The 8,380-nt window shown below is 34.3% G+C and overlaps 1 pseudogene; it reads right to left on the bottom strand.

Annotated features, from left to right (window-relative positions):
• Positions 1–4,075: 4,075 nt before the first annotated feature.
• LOC120177100 lies at positions 4,076–7,933 on the bottom strand (annotated as a pseudogene).
• Positions 7,934–8,380: the final 447 nt, after the last annotated feature.

Below are 8,380 nucleotides of genomic sequence, written 5' to 3'. Positions count from 1 at the left end.
ATTATTCTTTTTTCCTTTGAAGTCTCATCTCATAAGTAAGCAAAGATCCAAAGAGTTCATCAAGATAAAGAACTTCAAGATCTTTGGCTTCTTCAATAGTCATCCTCTTGGATTCCCATGACATATACAAACTATTAAGAAACTTTGTCATAATTTTGTCATTTGAGTAGAATTTCCCAAAACCATTTAGCTTGTTAATGATAGTGGTAAATTGATTGGACATGACATTGATGTCTTCATTGGACTTCATTTTGAAATTCTCATAATTATGCGTAAAAATGTCAATCTTTGATTTCTTCACTAGAGTTTTACCTTTATGAGTGACTCCAAGCTTGTATTATATCTCCAAAGCTTTAGAGCGTGAGGACACATTACTATACTCGTCAGGGTCTAGTGCACAAAAAAGGATGTGCATGACTTTGGCGTTGAGTTGGGCTAGCTTCCTATCTACATTGGTCCATTCCGACTTGTTCCTTGAAGAAGTAGGTAAACCATCAATGATGACATCCCAAATCGAATAATCGGTAGCTTGAACGAATAACATCCTATTCTTTCAATAGGAGTAGTTTGCACCATTGAAATATGAAGGACTTGAAATGGTATGTGAATCTTCAATATTGTAGGAGCCAGAAGTTGAAGTTATCTAAAATAGTTGAATGTAGAATTTGATATAGATCTCTTAGGATCTTCTCAAGGTTGTTAAATCGTCGATAGATACTCGCTCTGTTACCAATTGTTATCTTTATCGATCAATAAAAATACGCCAAGAGAGAGGGTGAATTGGCCTTTAAAAAATAGTGGTAGAAGCAACTCAAAACTAAAACTTTTGCACAATGATTTTAGAGTAGTTCGACTTCTAAACCAAGTCTACATCTACTACATTAGCATTTACACAAAGGATTTCTCAAATCCTCTAGATTTGCTAACCTTTGAGGATAAAGTGTAACCTTACAACAACAACAACACAAGTTTATACCCCAAAACCTTGCTTACACTTTCTCCACAAGAGGAATTACAAATTTAGCAAACAAAAGAAAACTTTACTTATACTCGCCCGAATCACGCTTGAGCAAAATTAAACAAAGTAGTTCACAAGTGTGTTACAAAGAATATGACAATTATAGCTCAAAAATTATTTTTGATGTTGTTTTGATTCAATAATCTTTCTTGTTGTTCTCCATTTGAATCTTGGTCCCTTTTATGTCTTCTAATACCCTCCTAGTCGTTTGGAGTCATTGGTAGTTGACTAGAGTTGTTAGAGTAATTAATTTTGAGCATTAAATGCTCACTTGCAACTTTGATATTGATACTGGAAGTTGGTATCAAGACCAAGCATCCTACGGTAAAAAAATATAGCAGTTGAAACCTTTAGTATCGATGTTGTTATAGTGAGTATCGATACTCACCTATCGGTATCGATACTAGTACCTTGGTATCGATACCAAAAGTGCATTTTGGAAAATGAGAATCGATACTGGCTTGCTGGTTTTGAGATTAAAAGTATGTTTCTGAAGAAAAAATATTTTTAAACTTTAACAAATATTTATAAATTATATAATCACTCAAGAACACTTAAAATTATTTTCAAAATTACAAACCACTTAAAAATATTTTATGACAATTTCTTATAGAATTATAAAGTGCACATTTTAATAAATTAAATCATTTGATAATTCATCTAATATAAAAATCAAATATTGATTCAACACTTTTATTTGCCTTTATATTAATTAGACTTTGACTTAATTAAACTTTGACTCAATTTGACTTTGGTCGTTTAACTAAAGCATTAATTGTTGATTGCTGTTGATTCTTTTACCAATATTAACTGTCAATCGTCGTTAACCATTGATTTCTATTGACTTTGACCATTGGGTTAACTTTGATTAAACAAGTTGACTTTGATTAAACAAGTTGACTTTGATTAGTAGACTTCGTTTATTATATTTAAATTTTTCATTTTAATTTGCATTTATTTGTAGAGAAAATAACCCCAGTGACAAAAAATGTCTAATAATATACGATTTTAACCAACTTTTTTTGGATTTGCCAAAATGACCAACTAAATCGCAATGCGATCGATAATTCGCAACGCGATCTCCGGAATCGCAAATCAGTTTCCAGATTCGCAACGCGAACATCGACTATCGCAACGCGAACTTCGACTATCGCAATGCGATTTTCCAAATTCGTTGCGATAGTCCAAGTTCGCGTTGCAATAGTCCAAGTTCGTTGCGATAGTCGAAGTTCGCGTTGCGATTTATTCCAAATTTGTTGCGATAGTCCAAGTTCGCGTTGCGATAGTCGAAGTTCGCGTTGCGATTTATTCCAAGTTCGTTGCGATAGTCGATGTTTGCGTTGCGATTTATTCCAAGTTCGTTGCGATAGTCGAAGTTCGCATTGCGATTTATACCAAATTCGTTGCGATAGTCCAAAATCGCAACGACTGGTGGTATTGCATTTGTTTCTTACAAATTTTCTCTAAAAAGATAATATTTGCGCGGACATGTCGAAGACACGTATTACCACGACCACGACCACGACCCGAGACGGGACGGCGGCGGCGGCGGTGCGCGAGAGTCCCTCTTCTTGTTCTATATCACTCAACAAGGAAGTGGGAAAGCCAAGCCTTAAATACCATTCCCAATAGTGTTTCCAATACAATGTTGGATTGAGCATTACCAACACTTGTTCCCAATACTATGTGGGATTGAGCTTTAAATAGTGATATTATTTGTGAATTATAGTTAATGACTTTAGTATTTGTATGAAAAGTATTTGTGGTTCGTTAGTTTTCATGCAATTCTAATTTATTTTCAATTAATTGTAATTGCACGATAACAATTTTTTTTTCTCGCGAGTGATGCAATTTTTTTTGAATGTTTTGCTTAAAATTGTAATAATCGCGATTGATTGTAGATTGACTTTTAATTATGACATATTTAATCGTATAATACTAATGCAATTGGTTGTTGATTCAGTTGTTTTAAGGTGGATGATTGTTAATTGTTTCCTGAATAATCATATAGTATTGGAAACAAGTGTTGGTAATGCTCAATCCCACATAGTATTGGAAACACTATTGGGAATGGTATTTAAGACTTGGCTTTCCCACTTCCTTATTGAGTGATAGAGAACAAGGGGGACTCTCGCGCGCCGCCGTCTCGTCTCGTCTCGTGGTCGTGGTCGTGATAATATGTGTCTCGTCTCGTGGTCATGGTCGTGGTCATGGTAATACGTGTCTTCGACACGTCCGCGCGAATAATATCTTTTTAGAGAAAATTCTTAAGAAACAAATGCAATTCCACCGGTCGTTGCGATTTTGGACTATCGCAACAAATTTAGAATAAATCGCAACGCGAACTTGGAATATCGCAACGAATTTGTAATAAATCGCAACGCGAACTTGGACTATCGCAATGCGAATATGTAAATCGCAATGCGATAGTCGAAGTTGCGTTGCGAATCTGGAAACTGATTGCGATACCGGAGATTGCGTTGCGAATTATCGATCGCATTGCGATTTAGTTGGTCATTTTGGCAATCCAAAAAAATTGGTTAAAATCGTATATTATATGACATTTTTGGTCATATTAGTAAATTTTAATAATATCAATGTTCGATAAATATTTCAATGTCTCTCTCTTGCTAGTTTCTTCGATAATTATTTAAAATTTTGATAGATAATTCAATAGCTTGAGTAATTTGATAAATAAATTTATTTAAATATTCAATATTTTAATTTAAAAGTGAAATAAAATCTCAATGTTGTATGAACGCCTACAGTACTTATTTTTACCATCGGTTTTTACTCTAATTTTGAATTGCACTTAATTCTGTCCCTTTTCTACCGAAATTAAAAATAAAAAATTGCGTCCTTTCCCTATGCTATTGAAGAAATCAATTATTATCATAACCTAAACTCATCATAATAATTCTCTTCTTTTTTGGGTGAAAAATTGATAACTATCTTTAAAATCTGAACGAATGAGAGAGTCTTGTACACGCTTTGAAAGGAAAGGAAGTAGTAATTGCAACACAAAAAAATCACCCCCTGAAGATAAACCCATACTCCTTATATCCTACCAGTAAATTCCTCGCTTAGTTTCATTCTCTTAGCACCTGGAGCTTCCAACGTTCCACCAGTTTGCCACTGTAGTGAATTGTTAACATGCATGAAGGGGCAATTGGACCCCTGACGACACCCGTTCGACTTTTTATAGAACTTGCATGGTGTTTGAAACTTTGTTTTCGATGGACCGGGTTTTAAGATCTGGATGTGATTCAAATGAGTTCCAGTTTGTGAGATATTATATGCTTTGACTTCTCCCTTTTGCATTCCATGTTCCCTTATCAGGTTCTTAAAATAGTCGGCATCCTTCACTGTGTTTGCTGCCATTGTTTGCATGGCTTCTGTTGAACTAATGGCTGGCTGCATCGGCCTTGGCATCATACTAAGAGCAGGTTGTACCTGGTTCGATGTTGAGTAAGCAGCAGTAGTACCATTTGTTGCCCCATGCCCTGAAATCATACTTATGTTCGTACCAGGTAAGGGAAATGACGACGATTCTAGTCTCATAGGCATAAAATTGGAAACGATGTCGGCCCTAGAAACCGGCACAGGTTGGAACTCTTTTACTAAGTGGTTTGAGTTTCTTTCAGCTGGCATCGGTGATGAAATTGTAGGAGGTTTTGAGAAGGATAAAGAAGAAAGTCCTGTTTCTGGTTGTGAAACAAATGAAGGTGCATTTACCACATTGCTATCAGCAGCAACACTTGGATGTCCATGATTGTGAATTAATTAGTCTACCATTTTTGGATCACCAAGGATTTTAACAAGCAAATCGGTGTCTACCAAACTTCCCTGCTCTTTTCTTTTCATGACTGTAGTTAAGGCAGCCAAAGCAGAGTCCATCATACCAGAGCTTACACTGGGTTCAGGTGCCTCGGGGCAATGTGGCATATTAGGAGTTCCAGAGTTTGACAGACCTGGGGGCATTAGCAATGTTCGTGTCTCAAAGTTAGAGGCAGGTTTTGCTTCAGCAGCAATACCAGAAGATACATCTGCACCCTCGTCATCTTCAATTGGCGTTAGAGGAACAAGAGGGATTCGGCTACCATCATAGCATTCAACTTCTACATCCCGAGAAACAGGACTGCAGAAAATGGGATGATTATAATTCAGTCAGATAAAAATGGAATTATTAAAGCATGCAGAAGGACAGCACATACTTGGGAGGAATAAAAGAGAGGCGGGGATAAATTGCTTCAAGCTCTCTCTTTTCCCGCAGTTTCTGAGCCTCTGTTTCCTTGCTCTCTTCTCCGCCTACAACGTGCCAGTTCAAATCCAAGGCAAACTGTTTAAATGTGACAGAAAGCAAAAGGTTAAATTTATGACTAATGGGGTACGGAAGATAATATCAAAAAATAAGTCTCTCTACACTAAAGGTACTAAAACTAGATGAGAAAAAGAAGGGCTTTGAAATCAATAAAACAGAACAGATATATTTGCTTACCTTTGGAGGGCTTCTCCATTGGATCCTAGGTATCTTAGCTAGATTACACTTAAAACCACCCACGTAATGACTGCCTTCAAACCCAGGGGGAAGGTCAGAAGCACACATGCCACTCGGATGCAATGCCCGTGATTTATTTGCTTGAAGAGTATCTTGATGCTCACCACCAACCTTTGAGGGACAATCCTCTTTCAGAAACAGCTTCACCTGAGAAAATACTCAGAATTAGTCCACTTTTCTGCAGACTCAGAGATTCTAGACATGCTATCAATACAGCAGACCTCAACTGAAAGGAACATAATGGTATGAATTGACACTGAGTTTCCTGGTAAAATACAAGCTCAAAACTCAAAACTTTTCTGCTTAGCACTGATGAACAGTTAATTTGCATTATATTTTTGTAATGACAGGATCATTCTGATAAACAATGTTATATACCGGGAAAACAAAGAACTATAGTAGACATCCATACAACCTACCATTGTTCATGTTTCTGTCAATTGGTTACTCAAAAATAAAATTATATTATCCTCGTCTAATTTTTATCATATTTCTTAATACTTCCCTAATCAGGTACATAATCCATAGAATACAATCATATAGCCAGTAAGCATCAAATCAAATTTATGGAGTGTCTGCCACAAGAAACACAATATGAAATACAGAGTAAAATTTTTCCAAAGAACATATTAGCTACCAACTATTCTTCATGCACAAAATGAAATCAGTATTAATATTGACTTACTGAAATTATTGAACTTAGTGCCTAAACTGTATAATCTTATACTAACATCCACCCAACTTATCTGCAATCTATACAGGCATGACAAGAATTAATGAAATGAAAATTCCTGCAGGAGCCTAAAGCTGTATGATCAAGTAATTGTCTAACAATCAGCCAACCAACTATTTTCATGACAAGTAGATAGAGACTAAGTTGAACCTCCCACTGAAACATGACAGAACTAGCATTCAACTTGGAAATACATGACAATTTCTTAAGACAGATCGCATCCATCACATACCATATGCATATTTGATGTGGAACTAACACTAAAGTCTTATGCTAATTAAAAACTATTTTTCTTTAACAATGTGACCTCATTAGGCTTATTATGATTATTGGTCAAAATTAGTGCTAGGCAACTAGTCCGGCAACAAAACACCAACTCCACCCAACCTTTAACACTTCCATGGTACATTTTGTACTCTGTATTTTGTACATTAAAGTTGTTTATCTTTAGTAATTGAAACTAGACCTTTAAAGATTGTTATCTAAATAATCAAGGAATAAGAAAATATTATCAGATGAAATAATGTGTGTTCCACAACAACCTTTTTAGTAAGATGCCTGTGAAATTACAGTTCCCATTTTTTACCAATCAAGATTTTATATCACCATTATGCATTATTAAACCATGAATCCTCAGCAGATTCATACTTTTTTGTCTCCATATGGCAGTGCATATCCATGGCTACTGATAAAGCTCTTATTACCAATTCAAAAGTTCTTAAAATAAAATTATGCAGTTTAGGAGAATCATAATATAGGAAAAATGTTAAGCTTGTGAGACAGATAGGTTCCTTTAGCATCTTGATTAAGGGTAAAAAATAGGCTTCTATTCTTAAGATCAAGATTTTCTTGATAATTTAAATTTTAGCTTTAATGATACATATTATTATTATTACAAATATTTGTGTAAGATTAAATTTAGATCTATTCTGGATTTCCCAAAGGATTTTTTAAGTGAAGACCCAAATTTGATTAATATTTTTTATTCAAATTGACAAATTTTATCAAATAATTTTCCTGAAATTCAATCAATATTCACCTGTTTTCCCCCATTATTCATATAGCATTCTTGTTAAATAATCAATTCTAGGTTAGCATTATTTTTAAACAAATTGATAACCGATTGCATCTCTGGATTATTGAAGTATTTCCAGAATCAGCATTATTACTGACTCAGATTTAAAATCTAAAATCTTTCAATAGCATTCCAGTTATAATCAATATATGTCGATTAAAATTTTTATAAATCGAGGTAAAATTAAAGCTAAAAGCATTATCAAGACAATGTCAAATTAATTTTTTCCTGATTAGAGATGTGTTAAAGAAGGCAATGAAACCAGTAATGATGGATCGAAGATGTGATAATGGCGGCTATACCTGACAAAGATTAACACCTGGAGCCCAAGAAACCCTGTTGGTTTTCCGCGATCGCTTCATATTTTTATAGAAAAATCTCTAATCAATATAGATTCCTTTATCGCTTCAAAATTTTATCCCTACTCTAAAGATTCCGTAACCGTAGAAGATGAAGAAGAGATTTTTGAAGAATCAATCAGATTAATAACTTAATCCGATTACACATTTCGAAAACCCTAAAAAGATCCAATAGCAGTTATTGAAAACCCTAAAAGAATATTATATTTCTTCGAGCTTTTGAGAGAGTCGAAAGTTTTGAGGGACATGACTATTGGAAAATGATCTGGAGCGGAGTGAAAACCCTAGAAAGCTATCGTATTTATACGTGAGAAGAGAGAGAGTGCGCATATAAAAACAGGGAATATATATTATAATAATAAAAAACGATACCATGTCGGTCAAAATTGTACGGTAAATTTATGATCATCTGATTTGGCTACGTGTGATTTTTTGCGTCCTATTGGATTTGTATTTTTCCTATTTCTAGTTTTAATTGAACTCTGAAATTGGAACATCGACGTAATTATAAGGCCTCTTTTCCTATATTTTGAAAAATTAAAATTAAGTAAATTTTTATTAAAAACATTTAATTAATATATAGTAATTTATTTTAAAGTAAATTGATTTTCTATTAAAATTAAATTATTATAGTATA

The sequence above is a fragment of the Hibiscus syriacus genome, unplaced genomic scaffold, assembly GCF_006381635.1.
Source record: "Hibiscus syriacus cultivar Baekdansim isolate YM2019G1 unplaced genomic scaffold, ASM638163v2 tig00112281_pilon, whole genome shotgun sequence".
In the NCBI taxonomy this organism is placed as follows: domain Eukaryota; kingdom Viridiplantae; phylum Streptophyta; class Magnoliopsida; order Malvales; family Malvaceae; genus Hibiscus; species Hibiscus syriacus.
This window is presented reverse-complemented; position numbering and strand designations above follow the sequence as displayed.